This window comes from Peromyscus maniculatus, chromosome 22, assembly GCF_049852395.1.
Source record: "Peromyscus maniculatus bairdii isolate BWxNUB_F1_BW_parent chromosome 22, HU_Pman_BW_mat_3.1, whole genome shotgun sequence".
NCBI classification, from domain to species: domain Eukaryota; kingdom Metazoa; phylum Chordata; class Mammalia; order Rodentia; family Cricetidae; genus Peromyscus; species Peromyscus maniculatus.
In genome coordinates, this window is record NC_134873.1 from 37,265,746 (window position 1) to 37,292,836 (window position 27,091).

The following is a 27,091-nucleotide window of genomic DNA, read 5'->3' on the forward strand; positions in this document are numbered from 1 at the left end:
TTGGAATGGTGGGCATGGAGATTTACAATGTTATCACTGAATGTGCAATCACAGTGTTAGCATCTCACTGTCATGAGCCCAGGGCACACTATTTTATATCATAAAGGGATTTAAGTTAAAAACAAAAACAACAACAACAACAAAAAAAAAAACACTGGTGTGTATCCAGGAGAAAGAGTTCTTCTATAGCTTTGTGAATAAAATCCAAGGACAGTCAGGTGTGGTGCCTCATACGTGCAATCCGACAACTGTGAGGCTGAGACAGGAGGATTGCCTTGCCATGAGTTCAAGGCCAGCCTAGGCTACAGTGTTTCTTAGTTTGTTTTGATGTCTTGTGCATGCTCTGAATTTTGCTTCTTTGAGTTCAACCATAAGTGAGCCAGTTGAAGTGTCACTGAGAGGTCTCCTGAAGGTTTGCAGTGGTACCACAGCATCCCAGATGTGGGGCACGGAGTGTGTCTGTCCTTGGGTTTTACCTTTTTTCTTGTGGTGGAGGACACTCTGCTTGTTACGGAGCTCTCTCCGTGAAAGCTGCAGAGCAGTGACTCTCAGCCCAGTCTGTCCCCTGGGACAACCTGGGGAGCTTGTGCGAACACATGTGTGCATGAGCCAAGTGGTGTGTGTGTGTGTGTACTGTACACTGTGCACATGGAAGCCAGAGATGGGCATCTGGTGTCCTCAGTCTCTCTCCACCTGATATTTTGAGACATCATCTCTTACTCAACCTGAAGATCACTTATTAGAGATCACTTATCACCCCTGGGCTGGCTGGCCAGTCTCTGCCTCCCAGGTGCTGATATTACAGGTGTTTACTGCCAAACCCAAGTTTTTATGTCTCTGTTGAGGGTCTGAACTCAAGTCTTCATGCTTGTGTGCCAAACACTTGACCAACTGAATCATCTCCTCAGTCCTCTTGGTTAAAACATATCTGCCCAGTCAAATCAGATGCCTGAAATTAGTTATTGGGTAGTTTAATGGATCCCCAGGTGACTGTGATATACCAAATCTCAGTACTGTCTGCTCCCACACCGTGTGTGTGTGTGTGTGTGTGTGTGTGTGTGTGTGTGTGTGTGTGTGTACGTGCACACAAATAGGAGCTTTCCCTCTGTTTGGTGTTGGTGTACATAATGGTGAGGAGTTTGGCTTGAATGATTCACTTCACTGGTCTCTTTACCTCACATCTTGTTGCATTTCTTTAAAATTATATCCTTAAGTCTCACAAACCAAGTCAGCACAACTGTTTCTTGCTGCTGTCCTCAAATGTAACCCTTGTTTGGGGTAGGGCAGAATGGTTGCCCATTCCAATGCATAAAGAAACATTTTATCAACAAAAGCAGAGCTTGTTAGGGCCACTCTGCCCATGTGATCCTCAAAACATTTGTGTTCTGTCCACCATTCAGTGTGATCTCAAGCACTCAGGTAGATATGTGGTTCATCTAAAAGCTGCCTAAGACTGCATATTGATCAGAAATTCCTGATTTACCCCTATACACTGAGGTCACGTACTGTCACTTGTGACTGTGTGCCTGGCTTGTGGTGATGACAAATTGTCCAGGCCACTTGAAAGGTGTCAGAACATGAATCCTGACTCCTATGGGGTCTCGAATCCATCTGAGGAATGTCTTCTCCAGGGGACAAATGACCTCTCAGCACCATCTGCCCTTAGAGTAGGTTGAAGTGGCATTCACTTAAGGCCTGGTGCAGGTGAGGAGGACTGGAGCTGTGGCTTCTGGCTCTATAAACTCATAATTGGATCTACATTGAAAGAATTTCCCTTTTCATGTCCTTAGACAATACTAAGAAAGTCACACAGCCACCCAAGATCAAATGCTGCAAAATATCATACCCACACCCTCCTCATCTAGAAAGGGTCTGGGGTCATCTTGTTTGGCTGCTTTTATTCTCTGGGTGGCATCAACAGATCATCTTTGAGAGGGATGGCTGCTGGAGTCCACAGGTGGAACCAGTTGGCGAGGCTTTATGGTGTTGCCATTGGCCGCTGCTCTGTGTTCATATATTGGCAGATATTTTGTATTGACTTCTCAAAGCCCAGATTTTCCATAGATGTGTGTGAAACTGGCTCACCACTATAAAACTAGCCAGAAAGAAGTAAAAAAAAAATCAGTAAATATATGGCATTTAAAAAAGTTGTATGAGCCACTACCAAACCACCATATTTGAAATGTGAAGGAAGATGGTGTAATAGCAGGGGAAATGTGAAAAAATAAACAAGTTTGCAAAGAACAAGCTTCCAGCGTCAGATGCAGAGGCAGGACCCGATGTGCCAGCCTGAGTTGGATATACTATGGCTGCCTGCCATACCCTATGCCAGGGGCCACAGTCCCTTTCTGACCTCCTTTGGGGACCAAGATTCTTGGGTCAGAGAACACTACAGAAAAACCAAATTAGTAAACAAGACAGTAGCTTATGTCAAAGGGTGGAACGTTCATAAAAGTGTGATTTTCTAGGAGAAAAAAAATGACATGGTTTAATTGTTGATGAAGAAGCTATCAACTTTAAGAGGGATATACACTCCATGCTGCTGGGCCTGGCTAGAGGGGCTTGCATCACGAATGAACAAGGATGTCTTCAGTCAGGGCATCTAGGTGTGGCTCTGTGGGACTCTGAATCCAGCTCACTGTATGTAACATGAACCTTTTTAATGAGCCTTCAGAGCAGCAAGGTTCAGGAGAAACGAAGGACGCTGTAGGAGTCCATATGTGCTGTTACAAGCACCAGTAGGTACTGACAGTAACAAAAACAAGATGAAACTAGGCTTCCTATAACAATCACCCAGCCTATTAAAATGATACGGTGGCTTCAGATAATCTGAAGGTGAGGAGTGGGGTCTTGGGCATTCTTTCTCTTCGGTGTACTCTGCATCAGCATGACTATGGGTGCCCAAACAACTAAGCACGCTTTGCTCAGTTCTTTCCAAGATTTCTCTGATGAGTGGTGTAGTGGGTTAGGTGTGGGGGTGGTAAAGATGCTGTACTCAGAAGTCAAACCATCAGGATTCAAACCCAACGTTTGCACTGACAAGCTAAGCCAGTTCCTCAGGGTCTCAGGTCATCTGCAGGGTTGGCATGTTGGTACCCCTACCTTGCTGTGAGGACTCAGGAACATGACACCTGGCTAGACTTGTACATACTCTCTATTTCTGATCCCTGGCCACTGAGTGGACCTTCTGGTTCTGTAGAAGTATGTCCTGGCCAGTCAGAGAAAGAAATACTGTGGTGAAGAGGTTGAAGATGGTGAGGAAATGCTGCAGTTGTGCTCTGTTTAGGAGGGATGAGATCCATACAGGTGAGCACAACCATGTCCATTTAAAGGCAGTTTGAACTAAGTACTGTTCATCCAGAATATGGATATACTCGGGGGAAACCAAAGCAAGTTTGCCGAGTTACTGCTAACACTCACACTCCGTTTCCTTTTTTTCCCCGTGTGTACCACAAATGTCAGTGTTACCTTGTGCTTTTACTTAGTACATTCTCTGTCTTAGCTAAATATCTGTAACTTTAGGCCTGTTTTTAAGAAAGACTGAGACTGACCCCTGTTCCCTGGCGTTTCTTGAATTCATCATCATCATTAAGGCACCACACTCTCTGCATACTCACGCGCACCACATTCTCTCTCACACTCTTACACACGCACTGTGTACTGGGATGCTCCTGACACTCAGTGACAGCTGCAGAGCGCACCATACTTGACTCAGTCATGGGGTTTAGTCAGTATTTTCAATATCTGAAATGTCGTACACTCTTCACAGCTACCTGAAGTTGTTTCATTACATATATTTGTTCGTTTATCTTGGGGTGCCTTGAGACACACCTGGGATGGCACTGGTGTGAGGCCGGAGGATCATTAGTGGGAGTTGGTTCCTTTTTCCCACCACATGAGAGAGTTCTGGGGGTAAAAATTGAGGTCAGGTCTTCAGGCTTGGCAGCAAAGGGCTTTACTGCTTTGAGTCATCCAAGCATAAAAGGAACAGTTAAATGGTATTTCAGGAAAAAAAGAAAAGAGAGAGAAAGGAGCAAACACATGAGCAACTGTATCTGACAAAGGAGTGAGGAGCAGTTTATGAAGTTGATGTCCTCAGAAACAGCGTGACTTTGGGGTACCACTGTTAGGCTGATAACGGGGTGGGGGGGCACACCGTTGACTGTGAAGATGGAGCCGTTGGTAAAGTGCTTGCCGCACAGACATGAGGACCTGAGTTTGATTCCCCAGAAGCTGTATAAAAGAGCTAGGGTGTTGCTGCAAGCTAGTAATCATAGCCCAAGGTAGGCGGAGACAAGATGATACTTGGGGCTACTCTGACCGGCCAGCATAGCCTACTCGGCACATTCCTGGTTCAATGAGAAACCCTGTCTCAAAAAATAAGGTGGACAAGTGTCTGAAGAAGGACAATGGCCTTGCATTCACACACATACATGCGTGTGTGAGAATACACAAACACAAACACAAACACACACACATATATGCAAGCATATGTATGTGCACACAAACTCAGGATATAGGGCATGATGGTGTATGTAAGGATTGTGCACAAAGTTGGAAATACAGAAAAATATGTTTCTTTTTCCTCCCATGGAGTAACTAAATTTGGAATGACTCTGGCTAATGGTTGGAAAAAGCTGAATTAATGTTCCATGGGAAGTGTCCTTTCTTCACGTAGTTCAGTGTTTCATGTGAGCCTAGAACACAAGACAGAGTAGAAACTTCCTTGCCCCTCCCAGGTTCTTTGCTTTTGTTTTATTCAGTTGTCTGCTATTCTTTTCAAAGAGACAGTCCTGGCATGGCCTTAGAGACACAAGCTGACTGCAGGACCCTGGGGCCCTCTTCCCTCCAGCAGGTGCAGCTCTTGTCTTGACGTGACCACCTGTGGCTAGCCCTGGGGAGCTGAGCCTCCGACTCCGGTCCCTTTGTTGGTGGCCTCACAAGGAGACCAGAGACCCCAGGCCTGACCTGGGCTCTTTCATTTTAGCAGAGAATTGCCTTTATGTTTAGAAGCGCCCCACCTGCAACCAATGGAGCTGGAGAGCCTGTCACTGGGACTGTGCCTTGGATGAGCTGTGGCAGGCAGCCCTGGTGCAGAGTCTCCACTTACTTACCGAGATAGACTAAGCTGCCAGGAAGCTGGCCTTGCTCAGTGAATCTTAGACAAGACTTCAGTAACCATGTTCTGTTCTTCTCTCCTGTGCAGGGGTCACACAGAGGCTGCAGCTGAGGTCCAGGTGTGTGCAGTTCTCAGCTGGGCTCTGCCCTGCCCGTGTTGACAACTGAGGAATCACAGAGTGTGGTAAGTTCATTCTGATAGAAATTTGTGGTTTCATTAGGAAGGCGCTAGGAGGTGCTACCTGCAGAACGTGGGGTACAGCAGTGGCCATGCTCAGATGAGGCCAGTTGAGTCAGCTTCCTTCACACTGGTCTTTGTGCCTAATGCTTAGATGCTTATGCCAATGTTTAGTCAACTAAACACACTTGTTGAATTCACATGTTTGACTTTTTCTTATCTATTTACAATGATAAAATCATTGTCTGTATCCCAAATATTTCAGAAATAAGCCAAATCTAGGAAAGAATGTTGTCCATGAAGTAAATCTATGTTTTACATAGTAGTTGGATTTTCTCCTCTTGGTGCTTTACATGTATACTGGGTCTTCTAACTTAGAGCTGCTTCCATTCTTCAATTGTGCCTCAACTCAAGTGTCTGTCCTGCCGGGGCAGAAACCTGACCAATACCCTCTCCAGACACCAAGTTCACTGCAACCAGCTACACCCACAGCTGTTTGGTCCCACAGCACCCTGTTTCCACAAGGTTATATCTTTGGCAGTCATGTGTCTGACTTGATCCATCTTCAGATGGGAGCATGCTGATTGCTTGGCAACAATCAGGAGGCATGTGAAGTTCACCTATTGCCCTGCCCACCCCATCATGACATTGTGGTGGATACCCAGGGCCTCTGGGGTTCTGCCTTCTTCACAAAGCCTGCATGGGTGAGACTGAACAGCACTCTTCATCTCAGTAAGACTAATTCACTTCTCATCAAGGCTGTGAGAAAGGAAGAAATCCTTCAATCTCTCAGGCTTAGTGCTTTCTATTTACTATAGAATTTTTAATTTTTCAAAAATCATACTTGTTAAGAGAGTAATGTCATCACTTTCCCTTGCTTTGGAGACCTTTGTCATCCACAGTTGTCCTTGAATGCTGCCATTTACACTGATACCAAATGGCTAGAGAGACAGAGTCCTTTAAAAATCGGTTTTCTTTATATGGTTAGTATATACACACTACAGAAAAAATAGATATTTTAAATGATTTAAATAAAAAATGCACTGAGAAACTCAGTTCAGTTATAATTACCATTAATACTGGTTTAGAATTCCTTATGATTACATGTATAATTTTAAATCAGGCTATGTCATTCTATACATTTTCTTCTTTATTTTCCACCTCTTTCTGTATTAATACATCCACTTCTAAAAGCATCATTTTTCCATGGTGCATGATATCCATCCTGAGACTCCATAAAGTTTTGCTCTGTGATCCTTTCTCAAACAAAACAAGGCAAAAATTCTGGCTGTTTATTCCCTTCACTGTTCATATAGTAAATCCTTCCTTCTCAGATGCCCATGTAAGTATTCCTCTCCTTTTTGCTGTTTGCTCATGTTCAGTAATAGAATCGTGACACTGCTCTGCATGTATGAACAGGTATTTCCCTGGACACTCTGTGCCATAGTCACATTCAGGAGCAGCCTTGAAATACTGGCAAAGTAAATGCTATCATGAACTTCGGATTGTAAACAAGGGGCTCAGGTGTCTCTCCCAGAGCCTGCAGAAGTCCTGCAGCATCGTGGTTGTTAAAGAACCAGCTAAAACAAATGGTAAGAGGGTTGACGCTAGATGTTCATGGGCCACTGTGGCTTGAAGTAAGGATGAGATGACATGGCCCAGTGATTCCCCTGATGCCTGTCACAGGGACATAGACTTGGGGACAGGCAGAGGGACACAGATACCCCTAGGAATGCTTCAGAGCTAGGTAAGAAGCAGTCTTTATGGACATTACAGGGGATGTGATGAAGGGGTCTGTGATGAAGGCCCAACTTTTAGAAAGGGGCAAGGTCTGCTGGCTTCCGGAAGCAGCTGCCTGGTGTCCTATCTGTCTTTGACCCTGTGCTTAAAAGGACATGTCGTCTTTAACTTCCTACTGCCTCCTTGTTTTCCTTTATAGGAAATGCATATACTAAAATACAGCCAGGAAAACATTAGGTTAGTACATTATATTTATCCTTAAATTTAAAGCATCAACTATTTAAGATATCTTCACTATATTACAGAATCATGGTGTAGATTTTGGGGGACTGTTCATAGCACTCACCATGCTTGTGTTGAAGGACAAAGTCTATATGCTTGGAGTTTCTGTTGCAACATTTCAGGATACAATGGTATGATTTCTGGAGTTTACTTCCATGTAGATGTGGTTCGATAATCATTTATAGATACATGTGGCATTGACCAGCTGACAGCACTGGAACTAGCCAAGAGGTTTGTGGAGCGTGTTGTTTCCCTGTCTATAAATGTTTGTTCATATGAAAATATTTCAGTGAATGAGGAATCACATGACAGTAAGAGATATCTGTTGACACCGGGCTGATGCAGAAGAACCTGGTTTTCTATATTGGAAAATCTGGGATCAGTGTCCTCTCTGAGACTCAATTTCCCCATCTATGAAATGAATCTGGGTACCACAAGGTTGTATGGAGCATCCAGGAGTTGATGTGTGTACACACTGCAGGACCACATTACATACAAGCCACAGATGAACTATATGTGGCTGCTATCTTGCTTCTGATATAGGTGCAGACTTGTGTGTTCACTTTCTCTCTTTTAGACTGATTAATTTTACATTTTAAAGCCAAATGAAGAATTAAACTAGTAAAGGACTTTTTGCCATGTGTAATGTTGGATAGACTTCTAGTGGTATTTTGAAATAATATTTTTCTATTTAGTATTTTTAAAATAACTTAGTGAGGATAAATTAGGGATTTTTCTCCCCAAACCATGATGTTTGGATTGAATGATCAGCCACAGCACTACTTTTTTCCTTAAACACTTAACTATCTCTAATTTTTATTTTACAACTTAACTTCTTCTTGCAAAGAGTGCATAACTCTACTTTTTATGATTATGCTGTGGACTCCTTCTTAACCCTTTTATAATCCAAGAAGGGAGGTAACATGGCCATTCTTTGTTATTATTATTATTAGCAGTATTAGTCTTTTACACATTATTTAAACTCTTAGCTATTCTGTGAATGGAGCCAGAGTTTGGAATTTACCAATGACAGCCCCCAAGAAATAAACATCCTGTTCACTGACCAGCAAAGTGCAGGTTTGAAAGGCAGCAAGTGACAGCTCTTACTGTCCTCCACTCCTGTCTTATGTGAGTGTTTCTGGCTCTTTTCCCTTGCAGATGTGAGGTCACTTTTACAGCCCATGAAGCCACTGTCCTGCCTGCTGCAGAAAACAGACAAACAAACAACAAAACAAAACAATTTTCCCAGGTTTACCTTTGAGAACCGCTTTGCTGAATTCCTTATCAGGTGTGGAGGCGAATGGATGGGTAGAGATTAAGGATACTGGCAAATGAAACAGAATTTAGCATATGAGATAAAAGACAAACACAGATAGTGAACACCATGTGTTTAGCTAAGCCCTGGAATTCTGGAGAGACAGGCATGTGGATCTTGATGGACAGTCCAGAGTGGGGTGGGGGGCTTCCTGAAGGATGTTGGTTAAACAAGCTTTGTCTCTTGAAATGAGAAAGAAGCAGCCAGGTAGAGGGAGGAAGGGAGGGAGAATAAGGCCAGCATATAAACTCGAAGGCATATCTCTATATGCAGAGGGGGAGAGGGACCAACTCGCAATCCGTGCTGAGTGAGTGTGGAGATGCAATCCAGTCTCCCCAAAGTTCTGGTTCTCAGGTCAGCAGCTAATGCTAACTTGGCTACAATACAGCCGTCCTAGAGGCACAAGCACCACGATCACGACCAGGTGACCAGGGAGAGGTAGACATTAACAGACAGCGGTGTCTGTACCCCAACTTGATTGTCTGCCAGAGCTCCCATTCTTGCATTTGTCAAATCATCTCCCCGTCGTTGTAAAAAAGACTTTATTAATTAGTAGCTGCCATATCTGTAAAATTCAAATGCTGCCTTATCTGTGTCACGGCAGCTGAATGATTCTGATAGGAACAACAAGGAACCTCACGCGGCACTGGCAACCTGGACCTCACTCCGCTGCCGCTGTGTTGTGTGGGAAATGCATGACAGATGTGCTGGGCAGGTGCTCTCAGAGGAGGTGTGTGGGGAGGCAAGTCGCGCGCTCTGTGTTCTCCGTGCCTTACGGACAATGGCTATAGACAGACCCTGGCGAACAGGAACAGTCATTGTTTTGACTCCTGTGAGGCTGCAGTCCCCTAATGGTGCTAATGCACTCGCGCTAAGTGTCCACGGTGTGCTGTGGTGTGGGAAGCCCCTCTGAACAGGAAACACAGCCCGTGGGTCAAGCACAACCTGACACAGCCGAGAATAGTAGGGCAGTCAGTGGGGGCGGGGTCACGAAGCATGGATTTGAAGGATGAGATGCTGGGAGGGAGCAGCGCAGGCAGAGTCGGGTAGCTGAGACCTCCCCTTGACGTGGAAGCAAGGGGAATAAACTACAAAGAAATGTGCTGTTGTGCGAAGCTTAGTGCAGAAGGACGGGCTGACATGGGGTCACCAGGAGCATGTCTGTGTCAGAGTGGCCGAAATTTGTCTAACAGGCATTGGGAAAGCATGTGACGTGGAAAGTGTCTATAGTGAAGATGAAAACAGAGAGGGCCCTGGAGAGTGGGGAGGACCTCCCAGATGGTCTGACGTTTGACTCTTATCAATACCATGTAGGCTAAAGTAGCTTGGTTCCCACAATGACCTCAAGAAAGCTACTTCCCCTCTCCAAGCTATGAGATTCTCACCTCAGCTACATCCACATAGCCCCTCACTGGGGTGCTGGGCTTTGGGGTATCCTGTGAATGGACTATCAGCAGAAGCAACTACAATGCTGAAGCCAGGCATACGGTAGAACGTCTTTCCATCCCTGCTCCACAAGTGAACTGTATAGGCTGGTCTCCAGCTCAGCTGCACCTGTCGGCAATAACGCACACACTCACATTGGCATGACCACCTGCCCTTGAATATCCTGTTCAGCCATCCTTTAAGGCAGAGCTCCGAAGTCCACTGTGGGGACACCCATGTGTTCCCAGAGCCACATGTCCTATGTGAGACGCTCTCCCACAGCTCTTATCCAAAATTGTAGTTCTTCTAGTGGGGTAGCATACCTGTCTCCATATGTTACCATCAGTGTTCCTGTTCCTGGCCCTGTGCTTGCCAGGTGTTTCCAGGAAGGGTTCTGAAGGTCTCAGGGAGTGACCCCTGGACCTAGCCATAGCCGGCTTCATCGGTCTTTGCTGGGAAGCTCTTCTGAGGCATTCCCATGCATTTGTGTGTTCCATCTCTCAGTGATATGTGCAGGAGTGATGTGAGAGCTTGCAGGAGAGGGGTCTTCAACAGGATCTACATGTATGACAGACAGACACAGTAGCATCCTTAGAGCTCATCCAGTCTGTACACCTGTGCTGGTGGTGCTACTGTTGACTGTTTCTTTTTTTTTAAAAAATATATGCTTTAATTACACAAGACCTCCTTTCTCAGACTATTCCCCCTAGTCAAAGAAATTACTTTAGAAAAAAAAATAAGCCCAACTCTCCTGGAACAAAATGCATCCACATCTGAAAATAGAAACCAGGACCTTTCACACGGTAATTAAGGGTGGCCCTTTCCCTGTTCTAAGGTTTCAGGAGAAAAATGAATTCATATTGCAAATAAATTCCAATGACATGTGAGTACTTAAAATTCAATAGACTGCTCTCGATTCCTCCCCCTCCCTCCCTCCCCCTTTCCTTTCTTAGTCTTACTTCGGGCTTGCCTGTCTCCTTTTCATTTACACGGAGAAAGATCTATATTTGAGTCCTACTTCTTTGTACTCACCCCATAATCACGTGATTAGTGTTCTAGTATGTCTTGATACCATTTAAGTTTTTTTTGTTACATTGTATGTGTGTGTGTGTGTGTGTGTGTGTGTGTGTGTGTGTGTGTGTGTGTGTGTGTGTATAAATGCATACCATGGTATGCCTGTGGAGGTTAGAGGTCAGTTTGCAGGAATCAATTATCTCCTTCCACCACGTGGGTCCCAGGGTCAGGCTTGGCTGCAAGTGCCTTTATCCCCTGAGCCATGATGCCAGCTCTATTAAAAAACAAAACAAAACAAAAAAAACTTTATGAGAGGCAAAATATTTAAACTACCAGAAAGAACGACTTCTGATTTTCAACCACAGGAGTGGGTGGATGGAAAGTTTTGTTATGTAATTCTCATCTCTTGGTGCTCACAGAGCAGTGACACCATTGTCTTTTCCAGGTTTGTTTTTCCTGCTTATAACCCAGATTCACTCCCTAGCGATCTTCAAACTTTCAGCAGGCTGGTCTTAGTGCTGGGTACTGCTTGCTCTGCAACCCTGGAGATTCCTATGGTCACTGCCCTGGGCAGGTACATCCAGAGCATCCCTGTGTTGCTCTGAGCACTGATGCATGGTGTTTCTGCCTCCTAGGAATGTACTCTGTGCCAGTGTGTGGGAAAGGACTGATCCTAAGGGGACCACTTTCTAGGTGGGAGGAATATTGGAATCCTTCTCATGCATTCATTTTTTTTAATCCATATATCTTTGTGTGCAAATATTCATTGCAAAGAGTCATTGGTCTGGTTTGAGGTCTCTGGTTTCTGCTACACTGTTCATGCTGGGCCCTCACTAGGATTCCTCTTGGATACCCTGTTGTTTCCCTGTGTTGTGGAGGTCCTGCAGCATTGGGTCTGCAAGACTGGCCCCTTCATGTGTTCCCACAGATCATAGATGCAGTGATGTTGGGGTGAGCCAACTTATAACCCTGTTTCTAGGCCTGGATAGTTACAGGATTGGTTAGTCTGCCAGCTCTCCCCTGTCTTCACTGCCAGGGTGAGCTCTTCAGCACTGCCCTTGAGCAAGGGGCAGGAGCAATTCTCCTGCTTTCAGATCCTCAGGGTCTGCTGTCCCATACCTATACCTTCATGGCAACTCTACTGTGCTGCCCAGGCAAGGGGTAGGGTTTACCCTCCCAAGTGCTGCAGTTGGTGAGGGGCAGGGATAGCTCTCTGGCTCTGAGGGCCAACTCTCCCACCTGCTATAGGCAGTGAGGAGTGAGGGGGGACATCCTTCCCCCACCCCCACCACCATATGGCAGATGAAGGGTGGGGCCAGATCTCTCATGCTCACATTCTTGGGGCAGTTCAACCCCCAACCCCACCTCTGTCAAGAGGGTCAGCTCTACTGTTCTGCCCAGGTGAAGTTCAGGGTTCACTTTCCCAAGTGCTGCAGCTGGTAGGGGAGGGGGGAGTCCAGCTCCCTCCCTCACCACAGGTGGCAGCGGCAAGGGACAGAGGACACCTTTCCCTCAGCATCACCACCACATGGCAGACAAGGGAGGTGTGACCTGTACCCCACTCTCACACCCTCAGGGCCACCTCACCCATGCCTCTGTCAACAGGGCCAGCTCTACTGTGCTGTCCAGGCAAGGAGCACATACACACATTTAAAATGCTACAAAATTCTGTCTCTAGATTCTGTAGGAATATGAGGGACTGGAAGACCCCACAGAGCTGTACCATCCATGTCATGCCTTGCTTCCTGTATACAAAGCTTATTTGTCAACAGTAACCGCCTGTTTTTAATTCCTGTTTTTCCTGACTATTGAACCCTTTCTTAATGACTGAACACTATCAGTCTTGTTTATTCATTTGCTCAAAAAATAATCATAAAGCTTGTATCTCCAACTCTAAGAACAGAAGAGAAAAGAGAACCCAGTACTTGCCTCTAAGGCAAACACATTTTAGCAGGTGCGTTTTTGAGAGGGCACATCAAGTGCACTCATTAATTAATACATGCGATATGAGATAAGACTGTGCAGAATGAAGTATGCCAGAGGGAGTGTGCTGTGGAGGTCGGGTGGGAGCGGTGCCCCGGGAAAAAGCCTACCTGATAGAGTCCAGGAGATAATAAAAAACGTGAGCCTCGGGGGCCTGGGGATGACCAGGTGTCCCAGACAGCTTTCTAGAGATTTGAGAAGGGAAGTCCGAGTGGGAGAGGAAGCCAGGCAAAGGTCCTGAGGCAAGGCTGCATCTGTAATATTCCAGAAACAAAGGAGCAGAGCGGAAGAGAGCTGCAGAGAGATGAAAAGTGCAGCAGGAGCAGCAGCTGGAGCAGGTTCCCCTGTGCCCTCAAGTGGTTGGATGTGGGTTGCTGACGGTAGGGAGGAAAATGGCCTCCCTTCATGTTCAATGAGAGGCCAGGCCCTGGAAGGCCTAGAGCCTGCAGTGATCTGTGGAATGGGCTCTTCAAGAGGCTCCCCTGGCTACAGGTAGGGAAGGAGTAGATGTGGAGTAAGAAGTGGAGGGAGATGGGCAGAACCACAGCCACAGAGACAGTGAGATTCTGGACGAGGGCGGAAGTAGATAGGGACAGATGTGGTGAGAGCAGTCTGGATGATGGTGGCAGGTGTGCTGCCCCAGTGGTTGAGGAGTCAAAAAGAAAAGAGAGGCAGAGAGGTGGAGGAGGAACAGCTGCAGAAGGCATGTGAAGCAAGGCAAGCCCAGGTGAGTCTAATGTGGTCAGCAGAGATGCTGGAGATGCCCACATTCAGGAAATACTGGTGGTACAGACTAGGAGTTTTGAACAACCAAATAAAAGCTCAATGCTGAGTTCTCAGAGATGGTGGGGTCCAAAGGTCAGATCAGACTGTATCTAGGAGAAGGAGTCAGCAAGATGGCAGGGATGGATAGAGGACCATCAGACAGGAGCCAAGGGTGGGATCCTGTTAATATTGAGGCAGATAGGATCAGATGCCAACAGAGTGCTCAGCCTGATATGGTTGTCCCTGGGGCAAAACTGGCACTGCCCACGGTGGTGACTGGGGACTACCATAAGAATAGCCTGAATGAGAGACAAGCGTAGCTGGATTGGCCTCAAGGAATGGAACAGCTTTCCCTGTCTGTCTTAGTCAGAGTTTCTATAGCTGTGATGAAACACCATGAGCAAAAGCAACTTATGGAAGAAAGGTTTTACTTTAGCCTAAAACTTTCAGGTCATACCCCTTCACTAAGAGAAGTCCAGGGAAAGGTTTCAAAGCACAAACTTAAAAGCAAGAACTGAAGTAGAAGCCATGGAGGAACATTGCTTCCTGTCTTTCTCTCCATGGCTATTCAGCCTGCTTTCTTATGGCATCCAGAACCACCTTTCCAGGGGTGGTACCACAGTAGGCTGGGTCCTCCTACAGCAGTCATTAATCAAGAACATGCCTGATAGACTGTCCATAAGCTAATCTTACAGATGCATTTTCTCAATTAAGATTTCCCCTTCCCAAATATGTTTGCAGAGGGTAAAGGAGATGAACTAGGGTCCTGAGGAGAAGGGAGTTCAGATCTGAGGGCTGAGACATAGGGAGAAATATGACTGAAGGGAAATGATGTGTCTAAACCTGTGAGTGTGACAAGCAGACAGTCACTAGTAGTGACAGGTTTGAACTATGACCTTGGCCATGTGGCTGACAGATGGAGAGCAGGCACGGAAAATACAGGTATAAGAACATCCAGACACAGATGCAGTTTATAGCCTTGGGCACAGGAACCCAAAACAAGGAGGCCAGGGTCCCCGCTGGCTTGAAGCACCAGGGAGTAGAGTAACTTTTGTTACAGCAGCCAAACCCAGAGGTAGCAAGAAGGGTGTATAAACAGTGTTCTCAGAAGGCAGCCACACTTCAGGGTGGGCAAGCCAGCAGATCATGTGGACATGTTGTTGTTAATGGTTCCAGGGTCTCAGAGGTTGAGGAGGTCAGGCCATGTCAGGACAGGTGAATAACAGGGTCATAGCAGAGGAACATCTTCGCAAAGAGAGCTCAGGTAGTGAGTTCTCTGAATATCTACAGCTTCGCTGGGGCACATGGACATTGGTGAAGCCATAAACTGTTCAAGTCAGGTGCGATGGTACCTCCTGGCTGCCACCTTGGTTGGATTGAGAGGACCCTAGGAGACCAGTCAGATAACTCTCCCTGCAAATGAGTGAGAAGTGATGGAAACTGGGAGGCAGAGCCTGGCTGGAGGAAGTGGGTCACTTGGAGATGCGTCCTTGAGGGTTTTGTCTTGCCAAGCCTGGTTCTGTTATGGCTTTGCTCTACTTCCTGTCTCCTGTGATGGACTAAAAGTCCTTTTGTCACAGCAAGGAGAAAAGTCATTCACACCCGTGACTTTGCAGAATTTGCCGCACATGGTGTGTCCCCGTGTGTCACAGAAAAAGCTTTTTGCTATCTCAGGATTTCTCTTGAATTTGACATCACCTTTGGCAGAGCTATCCACACATACCAGAGGCTAAAAGTGCCATGGTAGTAGCCTGAATTGTGCCCCCCAAAGCCTCCTGGGTAGAAGTCATATTTCACTGTTACTGCATTGGAAATGAACCTGGAGATGGAGCCTAACCCAACAGGGCTCTCCCTGAAGGTAAGGATACAAGGAAGGTGCTGTGTGTAAGTCAGGTATGGAAATCACCAAGGTTCAGATATCTGATGTCTGGATCTTGGCTTTCTACCCTCCAGACCTGGGAGGAAGCAAATTTTCAGTCTCAAATCCCAGCTTTGTTTTTTATGCTATGAGCTCCAGAAGACAAGACAGAACCGAAGAGCTCCCTGTGTGGGTCAGGGCGATTGTATCATGCAGCTTCCTGGAACTCTCCAGGAGAAGTTCAGACAGACACAGCTTGGTAACAAACTGAAACCTGAAGAATCTAGGATCCAGCAGGATAATAGTACTTATCCACTGACAACCTAAATTCAGTCTTTGGGGTCCATGAAAAGGTGAAAGAGGAAACCAACTTCCAAATGTTGTCTTCTGACCTCCACAGTGTGCCATGGCATGTATGCATGCAATCTCTCTCTCTCTCTCTCTCTCTCTCTCTCTCTCTCTCTCTCTCTCTCTCTCTCTCTCTCTCTCTCCCTCCCTCCCTCTCCCATCTCTCTGCCTCTCCCATCTCTCTGCCTCTCTCCCTCTCTTTGTCTCTCTCCCTTTCTCTTTCTCTCTCTCCCTCTGTCTCTCTTCCTCTCTGTGTCTCTCCCTCCCTCTCTCCTTCCTCTCTTTTTCTCCATCTTTCTCCCTTTGTCTCTCTCCCTCTCTCTTTCTCTGTCTGTCTCTCTTTATCCTCTCTCCCTCCCTCTTTATCTGTCCCTCTTCTTCTTTCTTTTTCTGTCTCTCTCCTTCTCTTTGTCTCTCCTTCTCTCTTCTTTCTCTGTCTGACTGTGTCTGTCTCACACACACATACAATATATAAATTTAATAAAATATTTGAAACAAGTAACATTTGAATAAAAGAATGACATCCTGGTATTGGAAGGAGATGGAGTTTTTCGGCTTGTCCATGGGCGCCACTGCTCATGTGCATGAACCTTCCCGCACACATGCAGTAATTGCCTTTGATGACTACAATGAGCAGATGGAGAGAGCTCTATGGAACCAAGCTCAGTGTGCTGCGTCTGGGTCTCCGACAGTTTTACTTGGGGCTTCCTTAAAATGCTAATTTAAAACCCTGCAATCTTGGCACCGTGTTCACTTGTGACCTGGTGTAAACTGTTGAAACAAAATGAAGAAAAGTCGCCTATGGATGGCTCACTACACATCAAAACACTTCACATGAGGCAAGGATGCATTGAGGGCAAGGATGCACAGACATGTATTTACATGCACGATGTCAGTTTGTAAGGGAAGAGACAATAACACACACGCACTCACACACACTCTTACAGATATGAACCTGTGAGGCACAAGAAGCCTTTCCCACCTGACCAGACCACAAGAGCTGCCTCATGAACCAAAAAAAGGAGCTAAAACATCCAGTTGGGAACCTATGTACTCTGACATTTCCATGTTAACTAGCTGACTAGGAAGGGTGAGACATGTACAGGGGCAGATGTTGCTAACTCTGACAGGAGTGAAGTGTGATGGACAGGACAAGGGTGCTAGGCTTACTCTTAGGAACATCTGCAACCTCATACTGGCACAGAAGCATGTGATGTCAGACCAAACTGGGTTAGGGATTCCAAGGGGCTCAGGGCCAAAATTCACTTTCTTTAGGGTGGGGAAGCCAAGGTGTCCCGGGCCAGCCTGCACTTTCTTTATCAAGTGCTTTTGCATAATTGCTTATTGTCCTCTGTGTCCTTCTGTGACTATACTTACAGATCATCTGGCTAAGTTGAGTCTCAATTAAGAAGATTGGCTGTAATTTTTTTTCCTGTGTCTGCTTGTCATTTCTTGGGCAAACTTCAAGTTTGACTCAGAGCTATGACTTACTGGCACATCCTTTCTTCCCTTTTTTTTCCTATTCATGCCTCTTTCTGACATATGGTAGAGACTCAAAAAGAGGTTACAAAAAGAACCAACTATGTTGTGTGACTGACTGTCCAGGATGCTATGATGACTTTAGATTCAGACACTGTCTGTTGAGCTGATCTGCTCAGGATGCTCCAGAGAATACCACACCTCAAGACTGCTTCATTCTCATGGTTCTGGAGACCAAATCCAAGAATAAGAGACCAGAAGTCCTCATGTCTGGACAAGGCTCTGTGTTGGTTTTCAGGTACCCACCTTCTTGTGAGTTCACCAGCAGACAGAGGGATAGCTCTCCTTCTTCTAAAAGTAGCTACTCTCACCAGGATTCATTTCTTGTCATCTAAGCATCATTAAACAGGAGCTGCAAAATGGGAATTTTGGAGGAGCAAACCTAACCCTATCCCTCAGGCTATGACACAAGGGAACATGTGCATGCACACACACACACACACACACACACACACACACACACACACACAGAGAGAGAGAGAGAGAAAGACAGAGAGAGAAAGACAGAGAGAGAGAGACAGAGAGAGAGACAGAGAGAGAGAGACAGAGATTTCAAAGTACATGCATATCTATATTTACAGGGTATAGAGGTGTATGTATGTGTATGTATGATTTATAATATTGTATTGGGAGTTCTAAATGCCTATGAAGAATGGGAGTACTATGGTTTTGGCCTATCAAGAGGTAATTCAGGCTAACTTGATGAAAGTGGGCTTGATGGGATCCTGCCTTTTTTTTTATTAGAGCAAGGCCTTCCAGGCAGAAGGTAACACAAGGATCCTTTACTCCCAAATCAAAGCAGAAACCACAGGCATTGCTCCATCTCCTGAATTTGGGAGAGATACAAAGGCAGGATGGTGAGTATGTGGCCAAGATGCTGAAGAGCCACAAATGCTGACTCTGCTGAAAGGTGGTGAGTGTGGCCAGTGTTAACAGAGATCTCCAGGATTGCTCTCTCTGCCTCAGCAGTGACTCTCTACAGAAGTTCAGAGGCTAAGCAGTTAGAGATAATCTCCACAGAAAATTAGATAAGATTAGATATGTCCAGGGTGATATGGCCATGGACCCAGGAGGAAATTAGATCCACTAGCATATGCCAGTCTCCATTGTCTTCATTAATGTTTTCATCTGATAAGAGATGATGAACTCAGTCCTTGTTTGGAGGGGAGAAAACTGGTAGAAACTAGGTGCCTGCTATGAGTGGCATCTGTTTTGCTTTAACAAATATATGATCTAAGGCATCTCTGCTAGATTTTTAAAGTGTGTGAGGGTGGATGGAGGGTGCTTGTTCATGTGTGGGGATGAAAGTGTGCACCCCATGGCATGTGGAGACCAGAGGACAGCATCAGGCATAATCCTTAGGAACTCCATCCACCTCCTTTGAGAAGGGCCTTTCAGTGGCTTGAAGTTCTCTAGCTAGGCTAGACTGGTTGACCAGCAAGTCCCAGAGATTCTCCTGTCTCTGCCTTCCCAGCTCTGGGATTATAAGCATACTTCCATGCCCAGTATTTTTAAAAGGGTTCTGGGGACCAAATTCAGGTCCTCATACTTGTAAGGCAATTGCTTTACCAACCAAATTATTGCTTCAGGCCCTTATAGTGGATTTATACTGAAAAGGTGTGTTCTTTATTGTCACATAATGATATCCTTGTGGAGCCTGTCTACAGACCAGTGTCTCTGACCCCAGGTCCAGTCCATGTCATACCGGGGGAACTCAGCTGGTAAACATCTTCCCATCCTCCCTAACATCCAAATACCTCAAGGAACAATACCAATGAAGAGAGACTCGTATGAGATGAATCAAGGCAAGGCAGGAGTTGATCCAAATGTCATTTCTTTCTGCCTTGGAAATGGCTGTTTGCTTTATCCCCTTTCCCAGCAGATTTATTGCACAATTATATTTTACTTAGGCTAATAATTAAATGAGTCTGAATTCCCTGAGCATATAATGCTTGATTTGGGGCAAGGGTGTTGTTAAGTCACTGTGAGGGGAAGCCAGCCAGGATTAACAACTCACGTGGGTTACCTTAAAAGCAGGAAACACATCCACAGGAGCAGATTGTTACCTATAGATCTCTAGTGTTTTCCAGTAGATTTTCCCAAGTGAAGTTGATTAGCATTATACACATTTGTCAATTTGCTTGCACCATGAAGGCTAACATACACTTTCTCCTAGTTGTTTGGCATGAATGTTGAAAGGTGATTCTGGTAATGGCAGCAGCTAGTTTTTGTAAAATGTTCATGAGTCATTGTTTTAAGTTGTAGTTTATTCTAATGCTATACACTTTGGTTTTAAAATAAATAAAAAATATACAATGCATGCACAAAAAATCAGCATACCTTTATATCTTGTCACACAAAGGAAAAGCATTTCTCCTACACCAGGAAAAAGACGTGCTTATACACAACTAAGATGGAATCTCTTACTTGATAATATTACAGTTTATATTTCAATCAAAAGTATTCCTAACTCATCTTCCTGGTCTTTTTTTTTCTTATCTGATTAAACCTCCATAAGAAATTGCCCAGTCAAGGTTCTTCAGGTTAATAATGATTATACCCATTGCTCTGATTCAAATTACTATATTTTTTCATTTTATTTACCATTTATTAATTGTATAAGGTCATGTGTTTCATTATATTTCTCACACATGTATGACATGGGCTAGACCCAGGGTCAGAGACACTGGTCTGTAGACAGGCTCCACAAGGATACCATTATGTAACAATGGAGAACACATCCTTTCAGTATATGACTGATCTTAAATTCCCATTGTCATATCCTGTTCCCCTTTCTCTACTTCTAATTCCATATTAGTATCTATCGTTTTCTTCCACCTTCGCTATGATTGCTACACACATGCATATACATATAAATATGTAAGTAAAACCAGATGAGTTCATTTAGTGTTATATATATATATGTTGTTTATATACATATACATACACACACAATATATATATATATATATATATATATATATATATATATATATTGTTTTAGAATTGACCACTTGGTGTTGAATAACCAACTATGAGGTGCATCTCTAGGGAAGACTAATTCTGCCCTTCTCAGAAGTCATAAATTGCCTGTAGTTCTTTATCTAGAGTCGGAGCCTTGTGAGATTTTCCCCATCTGTGCTGGCATCTCAACTGGTGTTGGAAATGTTCAGGTCTCGTTTTGGTGACTCTATTGTTGAGATGCATGGGCACAGCCTCCCTGTCTTAGATAGGAGACACAGTCCCTCAGCAGACATCCTGATCCTTATCCTGTCTTTTACTACATTCTTTCCACTCATTCTTCATGTTCCCAGAATCTTAGGTATAAGGGTTCCGTTACAGATGGATAAATTGGAGCTAGGCACACAAAGCTCAGTTACTCTCTGTATTCTGACCAGTTATGATTTTCTGTGATAGCCTCTCTCTCTGCTGCAAAAAGATACTTCTTTGGTGATGGCTGAGAGCTCCATTTATATGTGGTATAAGGGTAAGCATTTAGAGTGAAGTTAGGAATTACACTGGTTTAAGAACATGACAGCAGTAGGTTCTTCTCTAAGATCTATGGATATACCAGTCATGATTAGCTGATACTGTAAGCCTAACCAACTGTAAACTTCATGAGAATGTATGAGGAGAACATTTCTGTACTTTGGAACTTGTATTATCTACACTTTTTTACACTCTCCTGTGGGATAATGCTCATATACACTGTAAATATTTGTCACTTGAATTGGTTTAATAAAATGCTGATTGGTCAGTAGTCAGGCAGGAAGTATAGGCGGGGCAACTAGAGTAGGAGAATTCTGGGAAGAAGAAGGGTGGAGTCAGGAGTCACCAGCCAGAAGCAGAGGATGCAAGATGAGAATGTTGGACTGAGAAAAGGTACCAAGCCATGTGGCTAAACATAGATAAGTATTATAGGTTAATTTGAGTTAAAAGATAGTTAGTAATAAGCCTGAGCTACTGGCCAAAAATTTATAAGTAATATTAAGCCTCAGAGTCAATTATTTGGGAAGCAAATCTTTCCCAGCCACCAACATCTGTATAATCACAGCTCTTCTGCCTGATGGGTTTATCACTGAAACCTTTGTAATTTACCATCTCCTTGCTTCTGGTGACAGGATCCATCCATGCCATTTCTCTTTATCAGCAGTCTAACACTACTCAAATGGATTGTAGCCTGGCTCTGATTTCCTTTTTGTTTATAAGCCTTGGAAACTCTCCTACCCACAGTAGACATTAATTTTCCATCTGAAATGATGGACTATAAGTCCCCTGTATAGATGACTAAGGCTATAAGTGAGGAACATGTGCTATGTATCCTCTCAGCAAAGCTACTAAGCTACAATGACAGGGGGTGTCACTGAAGTGCAAAACCCCACCTCAGACTCTTCATTTTCAACCTCATTTTTTCAAAATGACATCACTAGGTGTGATGGTTAATATTTGTTTCCAACCTCAGTAGATGTAGAGTTGCCCAAGGGAGGTTGTGTTCCCCTTCTCTAGTTGGAGTACCTCTGTTCCTACCAGATCCAGTGTTGTATCATGGTTCTTCTGAGACACTCCTCTTCATATACCACAGTGATTGTCCATCTATGAACCACGCCCTCCTTGTACTAACCAGCACTTGTGTCACATTTACCACTGAACCATTCCAGATATTCTTCTGGGTCTCAGGCACTGAAACTTACATGTAGAGTCTTAGCCAATCCCATGATCAGTGCTTCAACTTTGATGCTTAGACCTAAAAGACCTTTAAGGACTGAGATCAAATTGTATATAGTCCCATTGGCTTTTGCTGCATACCAAGTAAGTATTCATGCAGGGAGCAGGTGTTTGGACAGAGCAGGTCAGTGATGTCAGACAGGATTCAAAGCCTCACTTCACAATAGCTTCTCTCTGACCATTGTTGAGTGATGAAACTTGAGTTTCATGTCTCTAACATGGGGAGAGTATTCATCCCTATCCCACAGACCATTATAAGAATTAAATGAAACAACATTTGTAAAATTACTAGGATATTTAGAATACTGAGGTACTCTAAGAGGGTTTCATGATAAGATTGTTGAGGGCTGAGGTACATGTATATAGCTATTGGTATCTCCAGCAAACCCACAAGTGGGACTCACCCTCCAGCTCCACTAGGAACTGTGGAGCATACTACCCCACACTTAAGGTCTTCTACCTTTCAGTTTTTCCCTGTCTGATTCAGATTTCAGACCCCCAAATCCCCTGTACCTGTCTTCTCCTTTCCAGCATCTTTGTGGATAGCTAAAGACACAGATTAACTTCTTGGAAAGCTCTTTTGTGTTTCTATATGACTAAATGCAAAGTTGGCCTAGGGCTGTGGGCACATCCCTTTACTCTAAGTATTTATCATGAAGAGCCTTGTCCTAGATGCTGAAAGAACTGCCTGTGATCACCCAGAGTCAGATCCAGTTCCCCCAGCAGGGAGCTTTCCACACACCACATACCATCTGAAGTCACCACAATCTCGGTAGTTCACAGCAAGGTGGCGTCCCTGGAGGCCTTGGTTCCTATTATCTGGATCCTCCTGTGTTCTTTTTGAACACTATCAGATGCCTCATCTGGAGCTCAAGGATTCTGGCCTACAGTAGCACACACTGCCATTCACTAATTTTCTTTGTGTGTGCTGTACACTGGACTAAGTACATCACATATAATGTCATTTAGTTCTAATGACAACATTAGAAGGTAGATGCCATTATTCTCTTCAAACACAAAACAGAAAACAACAAAACAAAAATACTGAAATGCAATTACCCAGCATTTTGTAGAGTGAAAGAACAGCATTGTGTGCTCAGGTCTGACAGCATCCAGATTTCCCAGTTTTATTTTCATACTTTTCTAGTCCTTGTGCCTTCTGTAGCACTTGTTCTGCTGTCTTGAAGAAGTGTTTTGTTTGATGAGTTGCTAATTGATTGGGACCTCTCAGCCTTGACGCTCTGTGTCTGCTCTCCCAGACCTTGAGCAATACCAAGCCGTCTCAGACAGGGATGGTTGCATAGTGACCTTCCAGTCAAGTTCCGGCTCCCTCCCCTACATCACCTGTGCTGTCCAGTCAGCAGGCTAGGCGCAGTGTGAATGCACCCACAAGTGGTTGGTCCACACCAGGGGCACTCAGCAAGCCCTCTGAGTCGAGGCTCATGTTGTGCAGAATCTGGACTGAGGCTGTTGAGGTCAGCCATGCCAAAATCAGTATGTCTCCTCCGGCTTCTGCTGAGTCAGTCATATTATGAGAATGTTCATCATTGACCTCAGCTTTGCGACTTCCATTCCAATATTAAATGACTCACAGATCAGTTGTGGTGCACTGAGGTGTCAATGTAGGGTTTGGGGGTGAGATGTTTCTACTGACATCATGGGGTACTACCTAGATAGGAATAAATGAAAAGACATAAGATCCAGGCATCTCGGGGCTCTGGGCAAAAATAAGACTCCAAGGAATCAGAGACATTGGGTCCTAGGAGGGTACGATTGTCCCTGGCAGGCTATCATTTGTTCTGAGATCCAAAAGCACAGAACAAGAAAATGGCTAAATCCTAGGAATAGCCCACATTCAGTTCTGGATGAAGGTAGGTTTCTTAGTCAAACTCAAGCTCAGTTTGAGCCTGAGTTTGGGTTCTGGCCTTGCTCCATGGGGCCTTTGTCTACACATTAACACTGGGAAGCCCAACTCTTTCACACTTAGAAAGGTTCACTTCATAGAATCTCTGAATGATGGAATCTCATTGGGTACACGCAATGATGGCATCACTCTTGACACAGAGAACATGTACATGTCTGACCCTCAAGGCTTTACCTCCTGGGTGCCAGCAACAGCCAAGAGCTCCGAACCATCTCCTATGAGCAAGACTGCCAATGTGACTCTGTGTATCAAGTAAGCCAAAACGGAGACTGGGATCCTGCGCTGGGAGCTATGCTAGTTGCCATGGCTGCTGTTAAGGGTGGTTGGAGACAGCTGTGCCTCAAAGCCCAGGTGACTTTACTCCTGAACTTTGCTCCTGCCTGTGTGAAATGGGCTTCCTTGTCCACTTGATGGTGGATCATCTGGCTTTGTTGGGTGCATTGTCCTTTTCTCTGGGATACTAAGTAAAATGCAACTTGAAGGGTAGAGCTGAGAGTTGAGGGGTATTCCAAGAACTTTGCCCTAAAATAAATCTCAGCTTCCTTCCACTTCCACATGGTTGTAAACTTGCAGTGTTCTTAAATTATAAAAAAAAAAAAAAAAAAGCTAGCACAAAGGCACAGCAGTAGCCAAACCAAAGAGAGTTTAGGCTGAAGAGATGGCTCAGTGGTTAAGGGCATTCACCTTTCTTTCGCAGGACTTAGGTTCAGTTCCCAGAACCAACATCAGGCAGCTGGCCACTTCTTGGAACTCCAGTTCCAGGGAAACTGATACTCCCTATCTTCCATGGGCACCTGCACACATTTGGTCCATGTAAATTCACACAGGAACGAACATGTATACTTAAACAAAAGTAAAAAAAAAAAAATCTTTTTTTTTAAGTAAGTTAAATTTGTCCAGGCAGGAAAAAAATTAAATGTACCTTCTCTAAGGACAATAATGACTCTCACCTAAAGGTTAGTTGTCTCAATATAGAGTATTTTTAAATAAACATAAAGTACTGCTTTATATTTGAAAAGTGTGTGTTTTGTATCTTTACTTTCGTGGGAGTTGTTTCATTATTTACTGTGTGCCGCTCTCTCTCCACACTTCCATTAAAGAAATGAAAATTTTTTTGTTTAGCTACTTGGAATGTTTGTCTCCTACCCCGGTAGAGCCTAAAGTTCTTTCCCGTGCACTGACATAAACAAGAATTCTGCCCATACTGAAGGAAAAATAAACAAACAAAAAAGCAAAACCTAAACCTAAACCAAAACCAACCAAACAAACAAAAAAGACAAAAAAAAGTGCTGCAAGAAAGTGTATTTACCTCCCATGCTTATGGATCAACAGAATCAATATTGTGAAAATGGCTGCCTTGCTGACAGTGATCTACAGATTCAGTGCAGAATTGCAAAGGCATTCTTCACATAGCCAGAGAAGATAACCCTAAACTCCGGAAAGGAAATGTCAAAGACCTCGAAGAGCCAACACAGTCCTAAACCCACAGAACAATGCTGGAGGTATCACAGCATGTGGACTCAAGTAATATTACAGAGTCATGGTGTCAAGGTCAGCCTGAGACTAGTGCAGAAATAGAAACATAGACCAATAATCTACACTGACGACGCCATAAGAAACCCTCATAGCCACAGCCACCTAATCACTTAAAACGATGTCAAAAACACAACAAAACTCTTCAGCCATTGGTAACAGGGAAAGTAACTATCTACATGTAGAAGAAAGAAATTAAATCTAGACCACACCCTGTGATAACTAATTCAAAATTGACATGCAATCCAACACTTAGAAGCCACTACAGAAAAACACAGGGAAACTAGCCGAGATACAGGAATAGACAAGGAATCTCTGACTAACAACTTCAAAAGCACAGGATATGATCCCAGTAATTGATGAATGGGATTATATGAAATTAAAAATCTTCTGCAAAGCAAAGGAAATAATATCACCAGAATGAAGAGACAGCCTACAGGGTGGGAGAAAGCCCTTGCCAATTATATATCATACAGGGAAATATATAAAGAACCTTAAAAACTAAACAGAGAACATCTCCCCCAAACCTTCCAATCAATAAATGGACTAATAAACCAAATATACAGTTTTCAAAATAAGAAACAATAATGGCCAGTAAATTTTTGGAAAACTGTACAACATTCCTTAGCCATATGGAAAATGAGAATACCTTGAGATTCCATCTAACCCTAGTCAGCATAACAAGAATTAAGCAATGATAATACATGCTAATGAGGAAGTGGGAAAGGGGACCCCTCATTCACTACTGGTGGGAATGTGAATTAATCCATAGAAATCAGAATGTACATTCCTCAGAACACGGAAAGTAGAACTACAATACAACCTCCCTAAAGCACTGTTGGATAGATGCCCCAAATCAGTGTGCCACTGAGGTATTGGATTATCCATGTTTGAGCTGTACTATTCACAATAGCCAGAAATTGGGTCAGCATAGATGTCCATCATCTGATAAGCAATAAATAAATAATGTGGTGCATATTCACAATGGTATTTTATGTAGCCACAAAAAGAAAAATGAAATGATACTTGCAAGAAAATGTATAGAACTCCTGGAGATCATTGCGCTCAGGGGAAAAACAGCCAGACTCAGAGTGATGTTTTCTCTCATATGTGAATTTTAAATTTTAATGTATATATGTGTGTAGAGGTGACCATACAAGTACATGTGTGTGCATTCCTGTGTGTGCATGCGTGTGTGTGTGTGTGTGTGTGTGTGTGTGTGTGATTGTATAGGTTTTGAGACTGCTAAGGGTACCAGGGGAGGGGAAGAAGATATCTTAAGGAAGTGATAAGAGGAGGGAAAGAAAGAGACAGAGAGATGCAGTGTATTAACAAGGAAGCAAG

General features: G+C 44.2%; 1 protein-coding gene across 18 annotated transcripts in view; it reads left to right on the plus strand.

Annotated features, from left to right (window-relative positions):
* Myt1l (myelin transcription factor 1 like) overlaps positions 1–27,091 on the plus strand; it is a 409,971-nt gene that overhangs the window by 32,821 nt on the left and 350,059 nt on the right. For all 18 annotated transcript variants that reach the window (XM_076559626.1, XM_076559627.1, XM_016008078.3 and 15 more), the window contains exon 2: positions 5,207–5,302. The gene's annotated coding sequence lies outside the window, so the exon portion shown is untranslated. The remainder of the gene's footprint in view (positions 1–5,206; positions 5,303–27,091) is intronic.